This window comes from Zonotrichia leucophrys, chromosome 1A (assembly GCF_028769735.1).
Source record: "Zonotrichia leucophrys gambelii isolate GWCS_2022_RI chromosome 1A, RI_Zleu_2.0, whole genome shotgun sequence".
Lineage (NCBI taxonomy): Eukaryota > Metazoa > Chordata > Aves > Passeriformes > Passerellidae > Zonotrichia > Zonotrichia leucophrys.
In genome coordinates, this window is record NC_088170.1 from 64,560,359 (window position 1) to 64,574,715 (window position 14,357).

General features: G+C 41.9%; 1 protein-coding gene across 3 annotated transcripts in view; it reads left to right on the top strand.

Annotated features, from left to right (window-relative positions):
• The first annotated feature begins 334 nt into the window (after window positions 1-334).
• The window catches only part of GRM3 (glutamate metabotropic receptor 3), a 104,337-nt gene continuing 90,314 nt past the window's right edge, over window positions 335-14,357 (top strand). Inside the window, exon 1 of one of the 3 annotated variants that reach the window (XM_064702976.1) lies at window positions 335-1,055. The gene's annotated coding sequence lies outside the window, so the exon portion shown is untranslated. The remainder of the gene's footprint in view (window positions 1,056-14,357) is intronic. The other 2 variants (XM_064702977.1, XM_064702974.1) reach the window with 2 other exon arrangements.

The following is a 14,357-nucleotide window of genomic DNA, read 5'->3' on the forward strand; positions in this document are numbered from 1 at the left end:
TTCTAGGAGATGCAGAGCAGAAGCAAATTGATCAAGCCAGCTGGAAGCGAGAAGGCAGGAGGACGGTGCTACAACGCCCTGAACCTCCAGGGCTCTCCCGGCTGCTCTGCGCTCGCCCTGCCCGCTCCCGGCTTTTTGAGGATGCGACAAGTCGCAGTGCCGGGGCGCAGCATCCTCGGAGGAGCGCCGGTGCTCCCCCCGCCCCGGCCCCGTCCAATCAGGGCGCTGGGGGAGGGATACTCGGGGCAGGGATGCAGGGTTGCCAGGCGACAGCAGCGTCCCCGTGTCCCGTCCCCCCCAGCCCCGTCCTCCCCCCGGGGCCGGGCTGCGCTCTGCCCGCGCTGCCGGCGCAGTTAAACAGCCGCGGGGAGCCCCGCAGCATGGGGCTCGCTCCTTCCCCGGGCTCTCGCCTCAGCCCCGCTCCCGGCCGTGCCAGGAGCCGTAGCCAGCTCCGGAGTGGGAATTAGGAAGGCAGTGAATGAATAAATGGTAGGGATAGGGCTCAGCCAGCCCCTCCGCGCAGCGCCGAGCGCCGGGGGAGGCGGGCTGCGAACGCCAGCCAGCTCCCACTCCCTGTCTTTGCAACTCTAGGTCGCCTCCTAATTTAAAGCTTTGCACCAATCCCCTTTGCCCGGAAAGGAGAGGAAATCTAGAAAGATGCCAGGCTGCGAAAAGGGACCCCAATTGACAGCGCCGGTCCCAGGCGCTGCCGGGCTGAGCGGAGCCAAAGTTGGTCGGAGGAGCGGGGAGCGGGTGCTCCAGAGGAGCGGGGAAAGGAAGGGGATCATCGCTTGGTGATCGCGACCTCTCCGTCCCGTTATCCCCCTCTTCTCCTTCCCTCACAGCTTACCTCTGGCCACTTAGGAGGCCTTGATGAGTTTCCATCGGGATCCGATCCAAGGCGGGGGGGAGAAAGGGTGATTGTTCCCAGAGGAAGCGGCTCGCACAAGTTTGGGGGGTGACACTCCCCGGTGGATGTTTAACGAGCACATCGGGAAGCCCGCGATGCCCGGGGGCAGGCGGAGACCCTCACCAGGACCTGTCCTCATTGCACGGTAAGAAGCTGGGCGCTGCTATCCCGCGTCCTGGTCCCTGCATCCCACATCCTCCCTCTGCATCCTGCGTCTCGGATTCGCGCATCCCGGTCCTCACATCCCCGTATCCCGCATCTCAATGCTCGCATCCCACTCCCTGCATCCCACACCCTGCAGCCTGGATCCCTGCATCCCGGGTCCCTGCAGCCCACCCCCGCCCCATTCTGCCCTCTGGACCAGACGCAGCCGCTGCCCCGGGGGCTGCGGGTTGTGCAGCCGGGAAAAAGTTTGGAGCGGCGAAATGCAGGGAGGTTTCCTGACGGGATTCGGGGGGCAGGAGAAACGGGGAAGGGGGAGCAGGAGGAGAACAAGGGCTTTTACACTTGCAGAGCAAGGGTAGGGTTCAGGGGCACCCCTGTGGTTGACAGCTGGAGGGGTTGTGGCAGTGTGCAGAAAGGAGCTGTGCGCAGATGTTGCCCAGAGGTTCCTGCTCCCACAGGCTTTGGGGGTGAAGGGATGAGATCTAAGCTTGCCATCCTATGCCCTTCCTTATCCTGGGGTGAAAAGTGCCAAGCCAGCAGCTGGGAAAGCTGTGCTGAGTGCCCAGCTCATCTCCCTGGATCTGCTGCTGGGAGAGAGGTGGGGTACCTTAAAGAAATTGCAAGTGCTTTGCTCCTCTGGGAGTATCTCCTCTGCAGGGACCTGGCTCGCTCCAGGATCCTAAAATTGGATTATTTCAAAAAGGAAGGAGAGATTAGCAGGGATGATATAGCCATTGTAACTCTTCCTCAGATATACAATCTGTGTGTCCATGTGAGTGCACAGGAGCTGCGCAGGGGTGTGTGTGCCTCTGGAGCTGTCTGTGCCTGTGGATGTGCCATGTCGCTGTGTTTCTGGGTGTGCAGGTGTGTGTATCTGTGCCTGTGTGTTTGCTTGGATTCATGTGGATGTTTTACACATCCAAATTCATTGGAATGTGTTTTTTATCCCCAGACAGGGTTTATCTAACCCTCTGTAGACCTTGAGGCGTGTGGGTACGTACCTTCCATCTGTGTGTGTGCCAGCCAAGCATGTGGGTGTGAGAAAGTGAATCTCTGTGCCAGGATATAGGTATGATTGTGGAGGGAGAGTTGGATTTTGGGGGCTTTATCACCCCATCTTATCACAGAGATTCAATGGTTCATTTTATGTACACATCTGTGTATTTCAGCAATCTTGATAAAACTCAAACTATTGATAAAAATCTAGGCAGGCATCTCACTAATACTGCATTGAACTGAACTAAGGATTTCCTGGTAGTTTGTGAGTTCTTTGGCTTCTCAGTTTATGCCACCTGCTAAAGATTATTTTAGTTCTTTTTGTTGTTGGTGGTGGTTTTTTAATTAGGTAAATCAGCTTTAAAAACATTAAATTGGAAGACTGTGAAACAGAACAGCCTGGGACACAGACTGGTACCTATTTCAGCTTGCATAAGTATATGTCTCATGTTGATTAAATATTCATGAAAACAATTTGAAAATCACACAACCCACCTGATCAAATACATATTTTAGAAAAATTATGTTTTTCATTTTGTTGAAATGCACCTAAATCATGATTAATTCTTCTGCTATTATTTATGGTAATAAATGTATTATAAGAAAAGGTAACTACTCCAGTTGTATTGGGAAATATTGCACAATAAGCTAATTTTATTCATAGTTAAGGTAATAGAAAAATTATACTTCTGTAATGTTCATCCTTTGAGTGAAATCAGTAACAATTCATGCAAATCCTTCTTAATGAACTGATTATTTGAAGAGCAATGCAAGCTAATCTTCCTTTACTAGAGGAATACTTTAATTTCAGTGAGTTTTTTCTTGTTTATTTGTTTGTTATGGGTTTGTTTTAAGAATACTGCTCTCCACTACTCTCAATATCTCTAGAGCCCTCCATTATATATAAAATATATAACACACCCCAAAATAGAAAAAATATTGGTTGCTTTACTGCTCTATAACTTGAAGACAAGTAAAATGGCATTGGTATCAAGTACATTTAAACTAGACTTTCATCCTGGAGCCAAGATGCTTTTCTAATCACTGTTGATGCTTGCCTGGGTTACTTGTGTTGATGACCTACTTATAAGCTTCTACAAATAAAGGAATAAAGTTTTTTTAGGCAAATGTTGACACCTTGTCTAGGAGTAAGATTCTAATTTTATCATTGAAAGACTGGATCTAAAGCAAGATGCAGGGATAAAGTATCTTTCTGGATTCACATAATGTTTTTACAGTTAAATAAATGTGACAAAGCAAAGCACTAAATCAGCCTGGAAAGCCAAAATAAAAGAAATACATTACAAACAATGCTATCATTCAGTTCAGTGGTCTGTGTTACATAAGTGGAGCTGAATTTGGAAACGAAGGCAGCGTAGGGGCATGTAGTGACATTAAAGAAAGAACAATTTGAATGTTCTTTGTGAACACAACTTGCCCATGGCAGTGTCCTACAGAACATAAGTTGTCCTGTGGCTCACAGAGTCCTGTATGGAATACTACAAGACATGAAAGACCTGGTTCTAATGTTGCTTCTGCAACATTATAGGGTCAAATTGCAATTTTTCCTTTAAAGCCATGGGCTAAATTCTCTTCCTACAAGAATTCAGGTGGGTACATGAGTTGTGCACCCACCAAAACTCTGGTTTAGCAGTGCAATTTGAGAAGCCAGCCTCAGATTTCACAGGGTGTGAGAACCTGTCTTTGAGGCTGTTAAATTTGCCAACAACATCCTACTGAAGGGGCTTCATTCTCTGATCAGTTTTTGAAAGACATGTCCAAAGTCCTATAAAGTTTTATCAGGATTGTTGCACCTTGTTTGCTCCAGCTTGTTGTACTATAGCCATTGATCAGTTCATATGAATGTTTGTCTTTGGTAAAGTCACTCTGAGGATGTCACAGAACACCACCAAAGTGTTTGACACTGTCCAGGTTCAGACAGCATCACTGTCTATGGGGACAGTGCATAACTATGGCAAGCTACATCAGCTGTTGTGAAGGTGGTGTAATATTCACTCTTGGGGCATTTTACTGCTTATTGGTACAAAAGTGAGAGCTGGTTTAAAGCTTAATCAAGAACTTAGTCCAGGTCAGAGAGTTAAAGAGAAAATTGTCCTCTTGCTTTCTCCTAGTATGGAGAATAACTCTATTCTTTAATTCCCAAGTGGGTTGCATTTGCAATGCAGGAGTATCCACAGCCAACAAAACGGGGTGACCAGAGGGAGAATCAGCCACCCTGCCCCTGCAGAGCAACACCCTGGTGGACCTGGGGTCCAAAGGTGGCAGGAAGGGGGGGCAGTATCCTTCAGTGGTACCATCCTCCTAAGTCTCTGCCTATAAGCGCTTCTTGCTATGAGTTCTAGCTAATAATCCAGCCCTAAACTGGCAGAAAAAAAAAACACTGGAACACATTTTATTTTATGAAAATAAAGATTGACTGAAAATCCTGAGTTTAATTTAGCAGTAAGAGTAAAATGACCAAAAAAAAAAAAATTCCTCCAAGGCACAATGCTGCCTGGGAATAGCCTCAATGCAATTGTCAGGTGTTTCCACTGGGACAAAACCACAGTTCATTGTTAGAGTGCTTCAACCATTGCAGATTCGTGCAATTTCTTCAGGTCTCTTTCTTCAGGTAAGCCCAGGATGCTGTATGTGATCTCAACGGATTTGCTGGTTTATCTATTGTCTTAAGAGGTTTTCAGACATTCATTTCAGGGATGTGCAGATTTTCAAAAATAGCGCAATAAATATGCTATCTTGTTTCCAGCTGGCTTTTGAGAGTAATGCAGTAAATTTTCATGGGGAGTAAATCACTATGAACCTATCAAAGCCAAAAAGAAGTTACAAGAGCTACAGCAAATTATACAAAAAAAGTATGGTTGTAGAACTATATTGCTTTTATCTGATATTGGTCCTCTAAAATATAAAATGATACAGTTGGAGCAATTAATATGCTCATTTTCATAACTATGCTGAGATTATGGGAGTATTTGCATAGTCAGCAATGATACTGCTTGTGTAGGAAGATATGAGCTCCTCATGTAAATCAACAGGCTTTCCCAAAAATGTAGGAGTCAGGTTAGCAGCTGTTCCAAACTGTCTAAGACCCACATGAAAAGCATGGCCTTAACCCCAGTTACTGAGGTAGCCTTCCTTCAGAACACTTTAAAGTCTTTAACTTGATAATACTGATGACCCTGACCTTCAAAGTCACTTTCCCAGTGCACCCAAAGGAATACAGCATGATCACCAAGTATGAAAACTAGATCAAATGTGCATCAAGCAAGGTGTGGAGAGAGGGAATCACTGATAAACTTTTCATGGATGAAATGGGAACTTGGGCTTTTGGTGGATGATGTCAGATCTTGAAATTCTCCGTTAGAAAAGTGAATAGAGGAGGGAAAAATGTTGTGAAAACATAAAAAAATAAAATTGAGGAAAATATCTCTGTACAAGAAAAAATGGGAAAAATAAAGAGAAGCAAATTGCTTGATAGAAAAGAAAAAAATTATCAGTAGAGATACTCCAATGACTATTCAAGTTGAAAGAGAAGTAAATTAAATGATAAGCCAGTTGTGGGAAGAAGAGATTTTAAGGCAGATGAAGGTGGTGAAGTCAATGAAGACATTGTCAGAATCCAGAGGAAAATCAAGCAAGTCTGCACAAGAGAGAATTGAGTCAAAAGCTAAGTGGGAGACCACAAAGCCAGCAAATTCATAGGAGAGATCTGTAGTAGGAGAAATCATGGGATAATTGGTTTTTCATGTGAAGAAGGATGAACATGTTAGTTTAGAGCACCCTTTAAGGAACTGGGTACCTGAAAGAAGCATTGCTCAATAGGTGAGGTAGAGTATGCCAGTGAGAAGAAACAAAAATGCTCTTGAGAAAATGAGAAATGCTTGAGGAGAGAACAAAGGGATGAATAAAATAGGGAAGCCAAATGAAAGGACTGGGGACTGGCGGGACATCAGAGGAAAAGCATTGACAAAGGCTGGAAGAAGGGATTGAGAAAAAAAAAAGGAGAGAAAAGAAAAGAGTATCATAGGGTGTGGGAGGTATAGAAAAGTCATCTCCCACTGGTTCAGAGGAGGAGCTGGGGCCTGGGCTTGCCAGGAGGAAAGAGCTGAAGGGAACCTGAAAACTGAGAAAAACCTTTCTAGAAAAACCTTTGTCTAGAACACGACATGCTGGTGGAAGACAGAGAGAAGAGAAAATATGCAGAATGTAGAGACTGACAGCACCCTCAGCTGAGGGTAAAACTTACACATTAGCTTCCACTCCCACGAAAATCTCCACTGCCGAGCCCACACACAAACCAGGGACAATTCTGGTGTTACCTGAATGCTGCACCTGGAGAAGGGACACAAAACTGCGCAAGATGGGGCTCTGCAGAGCCTCAGCCCCTGTGGGTTGTGGTGCTGGTCCTCCAAATCTCCACAGGGATCCTGCCCTGTGCTCTGGGAAGGAGGATGCTGCAGGCAGCTCACCTGAATCGCTGCAGCACTGGGATTCTTCTCTGGGATGAGCCTTGCAGAGAAGCTGGATGAGATAAGTGGGCAACAAGGGGCTGCCTGGTTATATTGAGAGATTCTAAACTGCTTCCAGCAAAATTAATGTGTCAGATGCCAAATCTAACACTGAAGGGACATTAATGGCTTGCAGCAGGCTTTGAACACTGTGGAGTCAAACCAATGCTGAGGTGTAGGATGGGACGCAAGAGGAAAAGGGTTTAAAAATCTTACAAAATATTGTTTCATACCTAAATTCCTAAAATTTATCCCCAAATATATTCCTAAATTTTTTCAGCCATAAAAGTTCCTAAATATTGTTTAATCAGTGGTGTGACTCCCTGCTCCACAGACATGGAATGGCAAGGCTTCAGAAATTGTCTCTGTTATAGGAATGCAGGTTAAACACACTCCTCCTCCCTGGTGAGCAAAGAAGCCCTGTGGGAAGCTAGTCTGGGGTTCTCTGAAAACCTTCTAAACCTTTTTGACCTTTTTGACCTTGAGCCATTAAAAGTACAGCTCATCTGTACACCAGGATGGTTATTTTCCATAACATATCTGTGATTAAGTCTCCCTAGATCCCAAATTGTCCCCAGCTTGTGTGTGCCAGGCCTCCACGATGGGTCACCTGCAGCTGGGCTTGAGGGAACATTTCTACATGTGTGTTCTGTAAGGGATTTTTGGCTGAGGTATTTTTGGATCCAGTACTTACTGCCTTGCAAATTCTGTATTGCTTTATAATCATTATGCATTATATTGTTATTACTAATTAAATTCACATTGATTGCATCATCTAGTGAAGAAATTGCCAGGAAAGCATGAGAAGAAGACATGTTCTGCTAAGTGTTTAAAAATATTACATTTGTAATGCTTAGCAGAAGTTGGCTGCCCTACTGTTAGACTCACTTAGCAAGAAATGTGATAAAAGTCAAGAAGCAAATTTTGGGGAGGTTTCCAGAACTCATAGAATGATTAATTTTTCCATTTTATTTATCGGTATTTTCATGGCAAGAGAAAGCAGATAAATAGACAAAAAGATGGAGGAAAAGAAAAAGATAAAAAATATTGTGCAGTAAGATATGTAGGGTTCAGTGTGAGGTATTAAAAAAGTATGTATGGATCAGCTCACGTGGCCAAGAAATGCCAAAAATTAAATTTCCCGGTAAGACCATTTAAAAATTGCTATTTTTATGCAAAAAATATAATTGGTCTTGTCATAAAAAATCAAAAAGTTTTCAAAAACTCTCTTAAAATTTTTGGTGAGGTTATGTGTGTATTTGATTGTTCAGTGTCACTAGTCAAGAATATGACTATGGACATCTTTGCTTTTCATCACAGATTTTTAATGGCATTTTTGCAAACCTTTAGTCAGTCAGAAAGACATCTTCACTGTGTATCAACTGAAACAGCATTTGGTTCCTTTGTAAAACTTCCAGATGTTTCTATAATACCACAAAAGAAATATCTTGATTTTACCTTGTTATGGAAGTATTCTGCCAGTATTTAACTCTGCCTTGCATAAATCAGGAGAGAAAACCACCCACATGGGGAATCAATGTAGCAATATTGGATTAAACTTTGGCAAAATCATGTGAAAAGGATACCTTGCAACACCTAGTAGATATTACAGTGCATTATTTGCATAGAGACTATTAAGTTTCTTGTTTTCTTTATTATGAAATACTTGCCCATAAAATAATATTTTACTAGAAAATCTGCAAAGTTTATAAGAATCTTAGATATTTCCCAAGCCCTGTAAGAACACACTAAAGTATACTTGTTAAATCAATCTTGCAAGCGTTTCATTGTGCTCCCTTGGGATCTCTTAATTGTGCTGCTCATTTTGTTCCTCGCAGCCACCATGGCTTTAGAAGAGCCTTGACAATACCAGAGATCAGCAGACAATGTGTTTTATTAAACAGGTGCAGGCTCATCCTGCACTGACTGATGATGAGGTTGAGTTATCAGGAAAGTCTTTGCTCTCAGAAGTTGAGGAAGAGGAGTGTGGGAATGGTGGACAAACACTCAAGTCTGTTTTAGCCAAATACTCCCAAACCATACAGCTCAAGCTTTTATTGTCACACTATTATTACAAAATGCATTTACCTAAAAAAACCCCAAAAAACCAGGGCATTTGCTTCATAACCAAGAAAAGAAATAAACTGTCTACCTCAGGTCTTAGAAGTAAAACAAACCCCACTGCTGTTCCAACAAAAGCAACATGCAGCCCATGTCTTTTTCATCCACTCGCTTGTCTCTGTAGCTGTCATAAGGTGCATTTACATATGGCAAATCCCACAGCTGATTGATTAAGATGATTCTATGGGTGAAAAGGGAGCATGACTTAATGGAGTCGCTCCAGGAACACAAATAAAATCAGATAATTTTCAGAGGATAATAACTTTCCTTTCTGAAGTGGACTTTAAATCTCTAAGAAGAGAATAGCTCTGCTTAAAGCAATCTTTGCTCCTTCTCTCAGAAGTGATCTCCGAATAATTGTGCAGTTTAGCTGAACTTTGCTTTCCTTGGTATCCTAGGAGAAAAGCTCTGACAGACTGGGAATTTTAACTTGTTTGTAATGTAAACTCAGTATACTGGTGGTGCTTTTTCAACACTCCAGAAACTGCTTGGGAGGAAAAAGAAATAAATAAAAAGGCTTTGATCCTCTGAGCAAACAAAGAGGGGAGAAGGAGGTTAAAAGAACCATCATTTGTTAAAGGCAGAGAAGGAAAATGTGGGAAAGGTGTTTCTATTTTAACAGTTTCAGAGACTGAAAGAAATATCAGACACTTCAACAGCATTAGAGGGTTCTGAGGGATAAGGTTTCATGCTTTAGTTTTATTGTGTCATTGACATTTTTGAGATTTCTAAGGATTATAAAATTCTCAATAATATCAGTCATCTAAACAAGATATTTTTTTCCCCAAAAGCAGATATCCAGGACAAAGCTTAGTGATTAATGCTAATACCTTGAGTATCAAGCTCAGATAAACATATTCCTAGTGGCATTATTCAGCATGGAGAAAGGATGAGTTTAGTCTGGAAGTAACACCAGGTCCTGGGAGCTGAGATTTAATTAGTATTTCAGGTTTCTGGCCAAAGGGTGGATGTAAATTGAAGCTTGCAGTGGCAAGGAGGGGTGAGACCCAGCTGTGCCCTGTTGGATGCTTATCTCTGAGAGATGCTTCACTCCCTAAAATGTAGGTATTTTGGCCAGTAGGTAAGATGAAGTCAAGTCTTACATTACTTCTACCTATCTGCCTGCCTGTTTCACATTTTCTTAAGGAAGGAAGCAGACAAATAGTTCCACTCAGACCTAACTACCTTAAATCAATGTCCAGGGAGCAGCTGCAGAGTAATAGGGTTTCTTAGTCCTGTGATTTCCTGGCGAGGGCACAAGGTTCCAATTAGAACTTGTGCAGTGTCCATTAGGGTAGAAATGGATGGAAAGAAGCCCTTTTTATGTAAGATTCTTCATTTTCAAAGATTGAACACAGTGTTCCCTTTGCCTGGACGCAGCATTTAGAGTTCCACAGATAATGACACCAGTAAGGACCTCGTCTGATCCATCTCCCCCTCCAAAGATTGCATAAACTGTCCTTAAGCCTTTATTAACTGATACTTGTTGAATGATTTCCTTAAAATCTGCAATGACAGACATTTCACAGCCTCTTGCAGAAGCATATGTCTTAAGTGCTTCACTGCTCTTATGGACAGAAGGTCTCCAAAAGTTTAACTGAATCCCACGTTTTGCAACCAAGCCTATCGCTCTTATCCTCTCTGCTATGGAAATTTGAAGCAATTCAGTATTTTCTTTTCCATTCCAGCCTTTTATATTGCAAAGGGATTAGATTTTGGCTGTTAAATGCTCATTTAGGTAATGTTCCCCTCAGTCATCTCCTCCTGACTCAGTGAAATAACTGGTTTTCTTTTGACATTTGCTTTTTTAAGTAGCTTGTTTTTCTTGCTGTTTTCCTCTTTGCCTTCCCCAGTAGCTCCTCTGGACCCACACCCAAAAGATGAGTATAGACAATGAAGGGCTTGACTTCCCTTGTCTTGAATACAGAATTTCTCAAAGAAATCTTCTGTACCATTTCTTCCTTCTGCTCTCCAAGCCTCCCTCCAGCCAGCATTTTACCCACAGAATGCCCAGGAGCTGCACAGAGCCACAGTGATGCACTTGTCCTGTCGCATTTCAATTTGGTATATTTTTTTCTTGACCTTTTGTGGTCATTCTTAGTTTGCAACCACATCCACCTCCAACCAACTGTCAGCCCACACATCCACATTAATATTTCAGAAGAAAAATTTTAAGGCAGTTTGAACAACCTGTTGCTTTGTCTTTGCCAGAAGGGTCTGTGTGGGCCATGGCTTCTCTTGGCTAAAGAGAGGAGATGCTTGGCTGCTTTATTGTCTACCATGTCTCATGTGCAGGAGGAGAGGCCTCCAGACCAACTCCAAGCATAAAATATGCTGATGAACATTGCAGAGCGATGATACAGATGTGTGGTGGGTACTCCTTTGAGTAATTCAGCTGTAGGCCCATGGAAAGGCAGAAGCTGCTCAGGTTTCAGGCTCGTGGTCACAGAGCCAGGAGGTCTCAAATGAGATGTTCAACCTTGCTGCTGGCAAACCCACACAGAGTTCATCTACATTAAGCCTGATGAATGTGGCATTAGGCAAGAATCCAGAACTTCATGACTCCTAGACACACGTTGTGCCTCTCTTGTTTAATTTCTCTTCTCTTATTAAAACTCAAACTTTTCCCTGGCCAGTCTAGAATATTTCCCAAAATGTCCAGGACATGGATTATGTCAGCGAGGTCCTAATGAAGCTGCCACAGGTACCTGCCCCAAAAGGCTCCTTAGAGAACCCTTTACATCTGTTAGGTTCATGCAGAAGAGAGTATTAGTTACCACTAAAAAACAAAACCAAAAAATACAAAAAAGGAAGAAAAAGAAAAAGAAAAAGAAAAAGAAAAAGAAAAAGAAAAAGAAAAAGAAAAAGAAAAAGAAAAAGAAAAAGAAAAAGAAAAAGAAAAAGAAAAAGAAAAAGAAAAAGACTCAGGAAAGAAAAAATAAAAAGCTCGTGTATCTGTAATAATTAATGGACCACCTTACTATTCCAAAAAAAATGTTTCCTCTAGCCTTCAAATTAATCAACATGCTGTTTTAATATACCTCAGTGAATTAAAACACATCCAGTCTAACTCACTTTTTCCTGACCATTAACTCCCAAGCCTTGAATTCCCCCTGAACAGCTAAGCAGCTGCTTTGAAGATTTAACTGGCCTGAGTCTACCATAGCAGAAGCCACCATTATGTATGAGAGAAGTCCCTTTTCTCTTCTAACTTGGTCATATTGGACAGCTAAATAATCACTCCTGGGGTGCACTGGGTGAAAGGGAAGATTGGTGTCCATGTGAGACAGAAATGTTTTACAGTCTGGGGTAGGGAGACTCAGAGAGACATATTCAGGCAACCCATGGATGCGCCTTGATGGTTTTTTTCTCTCCACTTGTAGTATGGGCAACCCCAAATAGTCATCTGATATGTTGGTTCTTGAACCTAGACCATACCTAAAATAAAATAAAATAAATGAAATAAAATAAATAAATAAAATAAAATAAAATAAAATAAATCCAGTACCTAACATACACTGTCTGATCATGGTCGACAGGACCTGGCATTGTAGTGGCAGTTATTAATGGCCAACAATGTGTTCCCAAGGCCTTAAAAAACCAGTTTCCAGGTAGATTCATCTCTATTTAGTCAACAGGATTTATCTCACTAGTATTTTAGAGTGCTGCAATTTTTTGCAACACTTTTTTTAAAGTGCCAGGTAATAGGTCCTCTGGCATGTCCCATTTTTGTCCATTCTCATTTATGAGATGGTTTCCATGCCAATGATTATAATTAAATACTAATATAAGTAGTTTTCAAAAATAAAAGCATATTTGGAATGATCCATGCTTATCTTTAGAGACTAAGAGCAGCAAAGACTAATGGATTGAGAGGGATTTAACACAAGGCTAATTGTTCATTAGGCAACCTAAGACCAATTAAGTGTGCTAATCCATTCAATATTTTTTCTAGCTATTTCCATTATTATCCATGTCAAAATTATTTTGCATGTATTAATTCACCTATGCTTATTTGTTAATAATAAAACCTCACTTGAAATGCAGCTCTTGCATCCTATAGTCCTTTCTCAAGCCAAACTTCCATGACAGCCGTAGCAGAAGGAGTTCAAGATGTGACTGGAACTCTATGTACTGCTCTTCTCCTAAAATAAAATGTAAATTCTTTCAATAAGATTAATGTGAGTGCATTCTCCCTCCGTATTGATTCCAGATACTCCCCATGTTTAATTAAGACATATTTTTATGCAAAATTATGCATAGATCTATGCAGTGTTCAATGAAAGTGGTCCAGACTGTACCTGACCAAAAGAATTGATCTAAAATTTATTGCTGATTGCTGACTATTATTATGTATTAGTTTTTACATTATTTTGATGTGGATTGATTATCTGTTTGCCAGATAAGTAGACAGAGAGTTATTGATAGCTAACTTGATCATCATGTCTTCCAAGTTTTAAAAAGTAATTTTTTTTTCAGCTCAGTTACACATTAATATTGTCAGATTCTGGCTTCCAAAATAATCCTTGGAGGAAAACAGACATCATAAAATTATTCACAAAGATATTACCATAAATACAGGAAATGAGCCACAGGCCGGGTAGCAGTGCAACAGGAATAGGTTTAAGGCTATGGAAGCTCAGAATCAGAACATGACTCAACACCATGGTATCATATTGTTGTGGAAAAAGGACATTTTCTGCTAGGATTAATTAACAGGAATATTGTCTTCAAGATACAGAATGTAAACATTAATCTCTACTCAACACTAGTAGGGCCACTTTTGGAGTGTGGTGCCCACTTTTGGGAATTATGTTTTAAGAAAGACTATAAATCTCTTGGAGTGCACAGAATATTAACATGGAGAATTGTGTGGGACAAATAGGTAAGTAAAAGGCTTAAACTGTCAACACAGAAGACTAGACCTCAGGGAAAGCTTTTAATTGTAAGGAATGGGAAAGACTGCTGGGAAAGAAAGAAAAAACTGCTGGGAAATCGAGAAAGTTCCTGTCACCAAAAAAAAGTTACCCAAGACATGAGTTAGATTGGACATGAATAAAATTGATCTTGACTTGGGTAATAGCAGAGGAAGATCAAGGTCAGGACTTTCAGGGTCTCTTCTAACCCTTTTCTTGTCTCAGTGACCTGAACATAATTCAGGGCTCCTATCCCAGGGTCTGTATTTTGCAAAGCTCTCATGGTGAGGTGCAGCAGAGGCAATCAGAGCAGAGAGCATCACACTCCTCTTGGGGAAGAGAGGGGAAAATGGACAAATTGCAGGAGCAAACAAGGTTGTCCTGCAAGAGAGAGGCAAGCTCTGCCATGCAGGGGCAAATCAGGTGTATGTGCAGGGCAAGAAGGGATCACAAGTCTCTGCTCCGTTCACACCCAGAGTCCTTATGAGTGACTTCAGTAAAGACAGACACATCATGAAAAGACCATGAGCAGTCTCCCCTCTTACTCTAGGGGCTGTGCAGAAGCCCCTGTGTGTCTGCAAAACCAAGCATTAAACAAGATCTAATATTAGGACAACAGAGAAACAAGAAAGGAAGGAGCAGCATGACTTGTGCTGTCAACTTTAAAGTCTACTCTGCGTGTTCACAGGCTTTGATACCCTCATGTGTAGGCAGCACGCTATA